At 38.9% G+C, this 14,022-nt stretch overlaps 1 pseudogene; it reads right to left on the bottom strand.

Moving 5' to 3' along the window:
- Positions 1 to 12,062: 12,062 nt before the first annotated feature.
- LOC142458454 (transcription factor SPT20 homolog pseudogene) lies at positions 12,063 to 13,671 on the bottom strand (annotated as a pseudogene).
- Between the last annotated feature and the right edge of the window lie 351 nt (positions 13,672 to 14,022).

Here is a 14,022-nt window from a genome sequence, read left to right as displayed (position 1 = left end):
TCTAGGTATCATAACATCAGCATGGTGCTTGAACCTGAAAAAATTTAAGAATACCAAATACAATTTTGAAAATGTTTTTTATCCCTTCAAATTAAATTACAACCACTTCCCACTTAACTAGACATTACATTAAGGGACGCTTTTCAATTGGGCCTAGTATACATTCTATGAATATGATATTTCACATTAAAAACCCTATTTTGTTGGATTATAGAGTTTTCTTATTCAGTGATCCATTCATGAACACAGATGTGTGGACACATTTCTAATAGTTCCCTTGCTAATTACATTGGAATGGAATTTTACCCTCAAAACATAAAGTAGTTCTTAAAGATTTAGATGCATAAAATTACTTTATGTTACATTTATGCTTTCAAAAATTAGATGAGCCCGTCAGGGTGCAGTACAGCAACAATGAAACATACAATTTTCCTCTAGTTCTTGAATGCTTCCTCCCCCCTACTATCATGATCCCAATTCTGTCTTACATTACCGGCTGGACCCGAGGAAGTACACTGGCACAGATAGGAACTGGAAATACAGGGAATCCAGGACAGATGAACCTCTCAGGACCAGTGGTGAGAATGGTGATACCGGGAGGGTGGAGGGAAGGTGAGGGGGAAAGGGGGAACAGATTACAAGGTCTACATATAACCTCCTCCCTGGAGGATGGACAGCAGAGAAGTGGGTGAGGGGATATGTCAGATGGTGTAAGATATGACAAAATAATAATTATTTATAAATTATCAAGGGGAAGGGGGAGGGGGAAGCAACGAGGGAGGGGAAAAATGAGGAGCTGATACCAAGGGCTCAAATAGAAAGCAGGTGTTTTGAGAATGATGATGGTAACATATGTTCAAACATACTTGACACAATTGATGTATGTATAGATTAAGGTAAGAGTTCTATGAGCCACTAATAAAATGATAAAAATAATAAAATAAAAATAAAAGAACACATAAAATTGGGCAGAAAAATTACATATGTATACTAATTTTTATTGTAATTAATTCCTAAAAAAGAATAGACTGGAATCATATGCTATGGATTGTAAATTAAGGTTTAAATTCAACTGCCTTAATCCTGCTCTACAACTGACATTTAAAAGTAGACAGGTGTGATAGTAGAATGCTAATCCCTATTTCTTTTCCTAAATCTTTATATTTACTTTAGCAGCAGTATCATAATGATTTTTCTGTTTTCTAATATTTAGTAACATATTGATCTGAGGAATATTATATTACATTAATGTATTATATCTTGAAACATGGGATAATTTTAAGAAAATAAAAGTATAATAAGATTTTGGAGTTTTGATATGAACTGGAATAATCAATGAAGAATTTCTGTAATTCAACACTTAGTCAATTTTCTAATAGGTTTTCTTTAATGAACTACTGCTGTATCAACTTCCAATAGTTAAATCAGAGCAGAGTGTTAACCTAGCACATGAACTAATCAAGAGCAGAGGATGCAACATATTAAAAAATAAGGACCTGGAAGCAAAAGAGTAAAGTACAGAGACAACAGACCAGAACAGATGGTAAGCGTTTTCAGTGTTGTTTACTTCAACCACTCAGTGCATAGCTGGTGTTTTCTTTTGTCTAATGTGATGAATTTCCAACCTTAGAAAATGAGGAAAATATCACATAAAACTCGATTTTTTATTTCTAAAAAAAAAGAAAGGTCAAGAGTGCAAACTGAGAGTGTAATCCCTTGTCAGAGCCATTCCTGGTAGCTGAGGAGCCAATGTTGTGCAGACAGGGGCTGAACTTGTCCATTGACCTCAGACTCCCATAGCCCACCTCTCTGGTTTCTGTGGTGTGCCTGGCACCTACTGGCATGTGTGTTTTCAAAGCCAGGGCAGGGGAATTTTAAGTGCAAATAGATTTGCATTTGAATGAAGAGTTCACCACCATTGTTACCTGAACCTTAGTTTTCACTTTAGATGAATAGATTCAGTATTATCTGCTTTATATAGTGATATGACAATGAAAATAGAATCCCTATCAAGATGCCTGGAGCAAAGTGGGTACTCATTCATAGTACGTTCTCCTTTCAGATGTACAAAATATGATGTCTTTTTATATAGCAACCTCCGTGCATTTCATGTCACATTGATTTATCATTCATGACTTGTTTCTCTTCCCACTGATTCCTCAGTGGAAGCACCAGATCTCATTAATCTCCCCCTGCAATCGACAGCAGGGACTGTCACTCAATGTTTGTCAGATGGATAGATGATTGGGATACAAAGAGAAAATGATCACTTTCGCTTTATGAAAAGAAGCAAAAAATATTATCAAAATTCAGTCTTTAGACCAAACTCAGAATGTCTAAATAAAAGATTAACCAGTTTAAAAATTCACAAATTAAAAAAAATTTAAATGAAAATGAACATTTTAAAACATCTATGTGTCAGTCAATTTGCCTATTTTTAAAAATGTATGGAATGTGGAGGTTTTTTTGTGGAGTAATGGGAAAAAAGAAAAGACTTGTAAATTTCATACTCCACAACTTTTAAAGATATCAATTTTATGTGATGATATAAGCACTGAAATGTTGATTAGTAAAAAACAATATAGTAAATAGCATTTACTAAAAGCTATCGGGTGCTGTGTTAACTGTTGCATGAATGATACCATTCAGTCTGTGTTGTCATCATGTGAGTGGAGTTTCTTCCGCTTATCCACGATGACAGTGAAACTGATCATGTCAAATCACTTGTTCATTGTCACAGATATAAGTATTTTGTGGATCTAGGATTTGAAGCTAAGCAGTTTGATTTGGAAGAATCTGCAGTTTGCATCCTTTTGGCTAATAAGTTATTCACATGGGTGTTTGTTGATCCTTGTTTTGAAACATGTTACCTGTTTTTAATTATGACATATAAAAGTAAATGATAAATAAAATAATAATCAAAATAACAAACATTTCATAATTAGAATGATGATTTGGGGTGGTGTCTAGGTCAGTAAGAGAACTTTATATTACTTTGTATCAGAAAAGGAACTTTGTAGAACTTCTTATTAAGTAAGAGAACTGTGCATTACTTACTGGTGTGTGCTTTAAGTAGCCATGTGGATAGTTTACAACATTATATGAAACTTTACTATCTTAGAAAATATAGAAACCAAAACCACCTTCTGAGTCTTTTCTCTCATTTTACATGTGTATAAATTATAGGCTAAAATGATCAACATTATATATCAAGGAAAAAACTCAAGAACTCAGACAACTTTGTTTTAGAAATAAACAAAGTTTATCATATAGCTCTCTATTAACAAAATCTTATCTTGAAGACTTTAAGCCTGCAACCCTAAGGCAAGTTCACAACCTTTCTTTTGTTTGTTTCTAATAGAAATCATCTAAAATAAATTCAGAAAATATTTCCTTGAAGGATCATACCTCAAAATTTTAAATATAGGCTAATATTTCTACTTTTCAAAAAATTTTGAATAATTTTAATAGCAATTTTTGCATTCTTATAATGATTGTATAGTTTCAGCTTTTGTTATATTTTTATTCATTAGGATTTTCATATATACTAACATTTAAATTGTGGGTTTCTGAGGTCATATATACCCACTCCTCACTCAGTGGCATGGTTAAGTTCTAAGGACTGATATTAAGTGAAAAAGTGCATTATGTAAAAATGGAAGGCACCCACACAGATTAAAACAATGGAGGATGACATCATCATTTCAAAATTGTCAAATTAAATCACAATACCAATGTTAAGACACTGAGACTCAGGGTCCGGCCAACTTACACACAGCCTTAACCTTAACGGCCAGTGTTATTTTCTTCTTCAAATTTTACAGACATATATAATTAATATACAAAGATAATTCCATAGGTCATTTTTTACTATTGTCATGAATGTAAAATGTCAGATATTACCATCATAGAGAAGTAGGAATGTTGTTGTTTGGTACCTACGAATCTATTCAAACCCGTAGTGACCCTATGCACAGTAGACGGAAACACTGCCAGTCTTGTGCCATCCTCCCAAGTGTTGCTTAAGTCATTGTTGCAGCCACCGTGTCAGTCTGTTCCGTTGAGGCTCTTCCTCTATTTCACTGTCCCTCTAATATAGCAAGTATGGTGTCCTTCTCCAGGACACCAATCGCTTCTTAACATACGTCCAAAGCATGGGAGACACAGTCTTGCCGCCCTTGCCTCTGAGAGCACTGTAGCTGAGCGTCTTCCCAGATGAATCAGCATCCCCTCTTCGCAGGCCACGGTCCTCTCAGTATTCTTCTCCAGCACTGCAATTCAAATGCGTCCATTCTTCGTTGGTTTTCCTGATTGATTGTCCAACTGCCAAATGCACATGAGGCCATTGAAAATACCCGAGGCTCAGGTCCGGAATATCCCAGTTCTCAAGATAATACCCTGGGTCTTCAATGCTCTAAACAAGTCTTTTGGGGCACATTTGCTAATGCAGCTTCTCTTTTGATCTACTGACTGCTGCTTCCAGGAGCCTTGATTGTGGAGCTAAACAGAACCACATCCTTAACAACTTCAGCCTTTTCTCCATTTATCATATGTTGCCTCTTGGTCCCATTGTGAAGATTTTGGTCTTCTTTACTTTGAGTTGTAATTCACAGGGAAGGTGGAAATCCTAGATCTTCATCAGTGAGTACTTCAAGCCCTCCTCACTTTTCAGCAAGCAAGGTTGTGTTGTCTACATCCTTCGTCACAGAATCCCGCTTCAACCTCTTCTTTTCTTAGCACACAGGTTGAACCAGCATGGTGAGCCACCGCAGCCTGGTCACACAGCTTTCCTATTTAAAACCAGGCATCATTCCCTCCTGTGTTGGCACAAATGCCTCTTGATCCATGTACCGTTTCTGTGTGAGCACCATGAGGCGCTCTTGAATTCCCCTTCTTCTCAAGGTTAGCCATGGTTTGCTAAGATCCAAACCATTGAATGCCTTGGCAGAGTCAATAAAACACAAGTAACCATCTACCTGGCATTCTCTCTTTGAGCCAAGATCCCCCCGACATCAGCCATGCTATCCCTTGTTCCACATCCTCTTTGGAAGCGAGCCCGAACCTCTGGCAGCTCCCTGTCAATGCACTGCTGCAAATATTTGTTGGAATATCTTCAGCAAAGTTTGACTTGCATGTGCTATTAATGATATTGGTCTAGAAATGGAGCCTTCTGCGGGGTCACCTTTCTTTGGAATGGGTATAAGTGTAGGTCTCGTCCAGCTAACTGGCCAAATTTCCTGGCATAGGTTCATATGTGCCTTCAGAACTTCATCAGTTATTTGATGAATATTGTAGATAGGTGAGGAATAGTTTTATAATGAATCATAACTTCACAATAATGATATAACTGAACAGTTCATTCCTTTTATTTGACAATGTTTTTCAGAAAACACAGGGCTTTTCTAGGGAAAAGAAAAAAATTTTAACATAGAAATGTGTGTGGTTCGTGTGAGGGAAGGGTTGAAAGTAAGGAAGTAGGTGGGAAAAGAGAATGAGAAACAGGGAGAAAGTGCATATTAACTATTATGGTGCAATTTTCAGGTCTGTACAACCAGATTTGAGGTTTTAATCCGTAAACCCTCTCCAAACGGCTTAATTACACTTGGCTTGTGACCCACAGAAGAGTTCAGAAGTTTCATTTCATGAAATAATGCAAGATTTTAATGCACACCTTCTGCTTAAGGTGACATTTTAAATAGTTCTACAAGGAAAAATGCACTGCTAATAATGTTTCTGATTATACTAACTGCCTCAGACTCTTCCACTAAATTGAAAGAGCTAACATCAATCATTCTTTACATTTCTTTAGCAAGATAATTGATGGACATTATATTTCTTATGTAATTTGATCTAAACATGGCATTCCAAAATATTTTTCAAAAGAAATACTATCATTTCTTAATAGAAAATCCCTACCACTTTAAGCTAATTTACTCTCATCCATAGGTCAAATATATCATGAATGCCCCTTACCTTCTGTCATAGACTAGAGATTCTGAAGTAAATCTCTTCTTCCATTTACTCATTTTCCATGATATTCCTGCAGTCTTTCTTCTTCCCGTGTTTTCTTTTATTTTTTTTTCTTCCTCTCTATCCAGCCAAGGAGCCCTGGTGGTGTAGTGGTTTATGTGTTGGGTTTAGCAGTTCAAAAACATCATGAGACAATAAGGACGCTTTCTGATCCCAAAAGATGCACAGCTTTGGAAACCCACAGAGGGGAGTTGCCTGTCTCCTGCAGGATCCCTCTGAGTCTGAATCTACTATATGGCAGTGGGTTACCTGCATTTAGTCTATAATTCATCCCTTCAAGATTGCTGAGACATTAGAAGTGCTATATCCTGGGGCAAGGTGGAAATTTGGAGGGAGGGAAAGTGAAAGGGAGAGAGTGAGAGCAAGAGAGAGATTAGCTGAAGAAAATCGATTTTCTTTTGTTCAGTTCAAGCTCTCTGAAATATATCATCCCCATTTTCCAGGTGGGGCTATAGAGGCAGAAAACCTCTTGAAAACCTTATTATATAAGAAATAAGAACTGGAGTCTCTGTTCTCAGTTAATTACTCTGCCACGAATACTTGCCTCATTTTTGTGAATCTGAATGACTCATATTGGAACATTACCGGTTTGTAACATAATGTAAAATGCTCTCATAACAGTTTAAAAACCATTTTTATGCTTTTAGATATCAATAACTGCAATTTTAACATGCTATTTTATTTTTTCAGCTCTTAGCCCATAATATTTTCAAAATAAAAATGAATAATTCAGCGGTTCTGAAAGTTTTGTCTTGAAAACTGTTCAGCTTTTCACACACAAAAGAACATCTTTGTTTGTCTCATCCTTGAGAACTTGAACTAATTTTTTATATGTGCCCTAAAATGTCAAGAGCAGCACCTTGTAGTGTATGATAAAATCAGATTTATGTATTCAGATACTAATTTAAATAAAGATAACATATTTGTAAGGTAAATGCATATGTTACAGATAATAATTTTGAGTGTATATATTTCAGATTTTTATTTTGTAATTCATGAGTCAAAGGCAAGTATAGAGCCTAAGATCAGTCTACTGAAATGCAAATTCTTCCTATGAAAAGTTCTAATAGAGTACATGCAAATTTTCTTCTATCTACAGTGCAACAAGAATTCTGAGGAATCTTGCAATCAAAATATGCAAATTATTGGGCCTAATTTGAAAAGTAGAGAGAGTACACACTGATGGGCAATGAAGTAAAAAGGACAGTGTTGGAATGCTAATAGCACCCTTGAACTTCACTTACAGAATGGTCTGGGTTGGGAAGTATGAGGACTCATGAGTCACTGGTTAAAAAAAAAAAAGCCCAAGGGTTTACACTTTAATTAGGCAATATTGGGGAAAAATTAATCATTTGTAATATCAGATTTGTAAAGAAGGGTCAATAAACACTCAGAAATAACTCCTGACCATTTAGTCATTAACAAGGCTGTCAGATCAAAGGTTGCAGTTATACTAGAATTTCACAGCAAAAAGGATTTTTGTAAGCATATTTAATTATATTCTAAAAAGTAGATGGCTAGTTTACTAAAAATGACCTCATTGTTCATCTGAAATTGAACTGAATGACCTGTTTTCATGGGCTAAATGTGGAAATCATAGTCACTCCGTGTCTACTAGACAATGGCAGGGTTTAGGATATGGGATGCATGAAGAATGTCATGAGAAGGAACAAGTACAGCAAAAGCCATGTAAAATGTACAATGAAATATAGTGATATATAAGCATTAGATTTGGAAGATGGGAAATCTGGAGAGGTTTATGGTGATATCAGAAGACAATAGAGTGAAATCACTAACATGCCCTGGATGTGATTTATGTAGATGTAGACTTCATGTGAAGTGTTATTTTTATTTTAGTGATTGAAAACAATAGCAAGCCTTTTCATATGCCCCCTCATGAATACCCTTTTCCTTAAACTTCAATCTCTGCAGGATTCATTCACTTCTATCCACAGCACTTTTGGGGACTTTAATCTTTTAGAAGTTGAAGAACAACTGTAGAGTTCACTGGGTCAGCTGGGAGGTCAGGGCCTGTGTGTGTGTTAACTCAAATGGGAAATGGACACATTACCATATTAATGAAGCCATGTCACTTTGTTGTTGTTGTTGTGGGCAAAAACATTCCAATTTTAGCTGGGTTTTATTCGGGCAACACTGTATTGTACATTTTGTGTAAAATCAGGCAAGTGCAGTTATTGCCTGAGGGGTGATTTGCTCAAAACGGAATGGCAGATGGTCCTTCGTGATGTATTGTTATAATCTAAAATATTTTTTTCATTACCATCATCACCATAATAATCGAGCTTTGGAATGTGTCTGCAATTAGCTAATCAAGAACCGCTGCTCACCTCCTCGGATACTGTCTTCACCTGCTTTCCTGGGTGGAATTCAGATCAGCTCTCCAGGCTCATTCCTAGTCTGTGCTGGTCCCGGACCCTTGTGTTAGCTCATCCAAACGCAAGGATTACCTCTTCATTCCTCCAGCTTTCCGCATAGATATGAGGGCTGGAAAATGTCTGGGCAGGCTTCATCCTCTTTAGGGTTGAAGAAAACATGTTCAAGCAAGGTAAGGAATGGAGTTGAGATTATATTATCAATTAGTGGGAAAAAATAAATATAAAAAATGTTGTCTAGCAGCATTTATACTTGTCCATGCCTTTTAAGCTTGTCATATATATTGCTCCTTTGACATTTAGATCAGGCTTGTTCATTCCCCTTTCAGTGGAGGCTTTCATATCAGTATAAAGCTGAACAGGCTTCAATGCAGACTGAGGAATTAGGAATCAAAGCCTGGTGATCCACTTTTTGAGAAATCAACCAATGCAAAGCTTATGGGTCCCAATAGCGTGGCCTTACTGTGTTGTGGTAGAGCTAATCATCAGGGCCAACTTGAAAGACGCTAGCAGCAACAACTAATAAGAGAAGGGGTAACTTTCAGCATTACATTAGATATTGTTTTTTGGTTATATATTCTGTCCGAACAACCAGATTCCAATTGTTCACAATACATGTGGTGCTTCAGACACCTTTGTAGCATCTACAGCTTTAAGGCCAAGGTGGTTGGTTTTAGTGGTCGCCTGATGGGATCGGTTAGGAAGAACGCTGATGCCTTAGGTAAGATTTCCATTTTAAATCTGAATGTGTCTACACCCTCCGGTACTCTGTGCTTCCATGTGATTGTTAACTGGAGCGTGAGTTAAGGATTAAAAGAAAGAAACCCATTGATCTTTGCAAAATGCTCCTTTCAGCTCTGGACATATTATTACATTTAAAATGCAAAACAATCCTTTAATGATCAATCACCTGAATCCTAAATAGGGTAACCAGCAGTTCTCAATCTGTGGGTTATGACCCCTTTGGAAGTCAAATGACCCTTTCACTTGGGCCGCACGATTCATAACAATAGCAAAAACACAGTTATGAAATAACGAAAATAATTTTATGGAGTGGGGGGCTCACCACAACATGAGGAACTCTATGAAAGGGCTGCCGCATTTGGAAGGTTGAAAACTACTGAGTTAAACAATACAACCAACATGCAAGAAAGTGTAGATTTAATCCTAATCTCTAACTCACATCTCCAAATACACTTGCGTCATTACCTCTTTCTCATGTCATATTTTTCCACTCATGAAATTGGAAGGAGATTGGACCATGAAGACCATTAAGTTCTTAGTTGCAAGACAGATGCCAGATGAGTTCAATCTAGGATTTCTAAAGGAATGCGGAAACATATGGGACCTTCCAAAACCATTCCTTTTATTTCCAGTGACTCTGGATGCTTTTAACGTTCATCCCAGAAAGAGTACAAGGGGCTATGGTTGCGAATAATAGACTATGTCTAATCTTCAATAATTAAGAGAAATGAAACATGTATATTATCTATATGCACCTTTGCCTCCAATAGCTGTAGATGTAGAGGGGGTGTTGACATATTTCTTAGCATTTATTAGATGGTAAGCTGAGTTTTCAGTGCCTCCTGTGGAGTTATTTGTAATACAATTCAAAGACAATTAGTTTTAAACCCCTGTAGCTCCCTTTAATGCAAAGACATCCTGTAGTGTTTTCACATTGCCAACAGAAATTGTAAGCAGCGTTCAATTAGATAAAAGTTTAGATCCAAAGGAATCTATTGGCCTTGCTATTTCCAGTTCCACCCGAGGACGAATGGTAACTTGGCCTGTATAATAAGTAAAGGGAACCGTGTGGATTTTTTTATGTTGGTGCTGAGGGTTGGTTGTTTACTGTGTTTTGCTTCTGAAACTGGAGCGTAGATCTACTTCAGTCGATCACGGCCAACAGTCAACTCAGAAAGCTAATTTCTGACAGACAGCCATGTTCCGAATTTAGCATTGCCTTATGCTGCAGACATCTTTTGACAAATTTTAAATCATCTGGGCATTTAACAGGAAAAGGATGTGATCTTCTCTGAAGTCTAACTGAGTCTGCCTCTGGTGTGGTGAAATCCTACTATTGCTCTCAGCCCAACCTCTGGGTCCTTGTCCTGCTCCATTAACCAGCTGCAATAGAGTAGACACTGAACGCAAGAGAAACAAAAAGGGATTTTAGTGTCTGCCCAGATAAGGAGCAGCGCAGGTAACTCATATACCTCAGGTTCCCAGATTAGAACACAGGGGTCTTTTCCCACCATACACCCCCTGGATTCTTCCCACCCCTTCCTGCCCGCCACCCTGTATCTTCCCATCGATGGAGACCAAGTTCTTGAATCATTTTCTCCCAGATGTTTTCTAAATGCACCTTTTGCTTCTTCTAAAGTGCATATGGAGAGGAGAATCTGGGGTTAAATATTGGAATTTTTAGTCCAGGGTCACATGAAAACACTGATTTGTGTGAACTGTTCAAACTCTCACACCTGGCGTGAGCTAGAAGGGGTATTCTTTGGAATGGTGCTGACCCAGGCGGGCAGGATGGAAGAGATGAATCACAGAAGGTTGGGAGCAGAGTAATAACACAGAGCAGGCAGTAAGACAAACATGGATATTGCCCTCGGTGTATCAGCCGTAGCACCTCGTCCGAGGCGGAGCAGTGGAGAGGACTGTGTTTTCCCCCAGGGACCAGAGAGCTTGGCCTGGAAGATTGCCAGAGAGCACTTCATCTTCATGGGGAGAAGTACTCACCAAAGTGAATTGCAACTTCCTGTTTTACTAATGATTGTGGTGGGTAGAATATGGTGCAAATAACAACAGGAGGGAAAAACTCATTCACATTGAGATATAAGTTGCCAGTTTTTTGAAAAGGATGTTTAAGTGTTTGCTCTACATTTAGTCAACACCAGATAGTCTGTGAGCACTGCCTTTCTCGAGATACTTTGCAGATAGTAGAGTCACCAGAACAGCTTTGTCCTCGCCCTCACAGAGGCCACAGAGAAAAAGGGAAAAATAGGTAAGCACATAATTCCTTTCACAATAAGCAGAGCTTTGAGGATGGTAAGGACAGGGTGCTTCGGGAGCACACAAGGGTGGGCAGTCGGAAATTTGGCAGTGAGGGAGGCAGGCATAGAAAGGGTTTCCTGGAGGATTTGCCTCAGACTTTTGTACAGCGACTCTCACAGGAAGAGTAGTGGCTTGAGTCCTGGAGGCAGTGCAGGGAGAATGGTAAAGGGGACGGAAGCGAAGTGTTTCCTGGGCTATTCTACCTGAAGGCTTTGCAGATGCCGGGCTCTGTCAGAGGGTAGTGGGTCTCTGAGGTCACGGCCGTCATGTCTTCTCCTCTAGCTCCTGCATCCAGGAACACTTCCATAGCGAATGCTGAGAAAAAGATCAGTGGAATGAATAAACGAATGAAGAGGTCACAGGTCCATTTAAAAAGAATTAGAAAATCAATCAAAGGTGCACAATCTGGTCTCTCCAATTAACTCGGTGGGGGGATCACCTTTTTTTCCATTAAATCATTTCCCTGTTTATTTAAAAATCATAAGGTTGTGTTTCTATATAAAGTTTGTACATCTAGCCATGTAAAATACCAACATGTTAAAAAAACAACAAACTCCCAAACCAAATTGAAGTAACAACTCAAAATATTTTTGCTTCAATGCTCTTTTCAAAGAGGAAAAAAAATATTGCGAGAGAGAATTTTGGAGTGGTTGGCGTGCCTCTCTTCATTTTACTTTCTGACTGGCTGCCGGTTTGCCGGTGTCGATGGAGCTGAGCCGTCTGTGGGGTCGATGAGGGGGTTGGTGTAGGAGTAGATGGCTTAGTAGTTGCAGATCCTGAGGAACTAGTTCCTGAGCTGGAGGGAAGCTTGATGGGCGAGGCCAATGCTTAACACCCTTTTGCAACACTGCAGACTGGACAGACACAGTCTCAGCTTCTGATTCTTTCCCTGGGGAATGCTGACTCAGACTGGCCGAGCCGCTGGAGCTCTGTGACATCTTGATGGGACATTTGGCTTCGTTCTGGACAGATTCCTGGTTGACCACCCTCCGAGCATCTGTCTTTGATCCAACGATGAACCAGTTTGAACGATCATCTGTGGAGGAGTGGGATGGAGACATCTGGCTATCGTTGTCATCATTTTCTTTACGTGGCTGTATTTTACCATAGTTAAGTGGATCGCCAACTGACTGGATAATGGTCAACTTGGTTTTCTGAAACTGATGACCAGCTTCACATTCAAATCGTCGTCTTTAACGTCCTGGGCCAGCCATGCTATCGGTTGTGAGTTGTCAGTTTCGATACATATTTCTACTTTAGCACATTTATCTACATCTACTTCAGAAGGCATGGTCAAATTATTGGGATTCTGTTTCCACATATCTGCACAATTTCCTGCTTTAGAGATTCTGAGATCACAATGCTGACTGGCTTTCCTGTCTTTTCTTTTTTGAAAGAAATCAAGTAATTTCAGCTGAGGAGGAGGTGCACAACGAGACAGGTGGTGCAGCCGATTCAGAGCAGACCTAGAATAGCTCTAGAAACACCATTCCCTTGGGCGAGTGTTCATTTCTTCTGGTCGTAGAGCAGTCTGTTGGCCGTGCAGGCTGCGACTACTGAAGGCTCAAGACACAGTGGGTCGGCTGTAGCTAAGATCAGTTGGCTCAAGTAAAAGTTTATCCTCCTGGGTCCATTTATGGTTATTACTCTTTACTGAATGCACATCACAGATTAAAGTCTGCATTGTTGGTGGTAGAAGAATACACCTACTTTGGTAACAAGGAGATTTCATATTACTGGACTGCCTGTAGTCACGTATTTCTGCTATGACACATCCACAATGAAATATATTAACCTGAGGTTTTTCCAGGAGATCAACCAAAATAGGAGGTAATTCTTCTTCCAAATATTCAAGCAATTCCCCGTCTTCATAAGGCAACTGAATGGTCTCAGAATCTGATCAATTTTCCCCTCTGAGCATCAGAGAAGATCTCTCATTTCCTGGATATAGGTTGACCAGTAGGCATGACAATGTCTCTTGTATAACAAGCTTCTCTAACAAGTTTACATTTCTTCTTTATTTCTTAACCTCGGGCTCTTTTTCACATTCTTCAATATACAAGTCACAGAGTTTTTGAAACACAGATTTTCTTCCAATAGATAAGTATTTCCTTTAAGGAGGTTTCTGTCGGGGACTTTCAGTGACATACTCTGCATGATCCAAAGCTAGTTCTAAAGCGTGTTGCATTGTGGTGTAAAACAGGAATCCAATAGGAAGAGAAAAACTTATGTGTTTTTGTCATGTTATGTCGATGCAGTAGGGTGAAAATCATGCCTTTGACATCAATCTTCAAGGTCTGTGAGGGGAACCATAATGTCAAGACCAAAATCGGTTGCGCGGCTCAGTTCCCCTAGGAGACTTCCGACGTCCCCGCAGGAGCCGGCTCACCTGCACAAAGTAAGCCATTGTTGTTGCCAGGTGTAACTGAGTCAGTTCCCACTCCTGGTGACCGGTGTGCAGCAGACTGACACATGGCCTGGTCCTTCCACAGTTGTTATGTGTGAGCCCGTTGGTGCACCCACTGTGTCATCCAGCACT

Source organism: Tenrec ecaudatus, chromosome 10 (genome assembly GCF_050624435.1).
Source record: "Tenrec ecaudatus isolate mTenEca1 chromosome 10, mTenEca1.hap1, whole genome shotgun sequence".
NCBI lineage: Eukaryota > Metazoa > Chordata > Mammalia > Afrosoricida > Tenrecidae > Tenrec > Tenrec ecaudatus.
The sequence above is the reverse complement of the archived record's forward strand: the minus strand, read 5'-3'. Positions and strand labels throughout refer to the sequence as shown.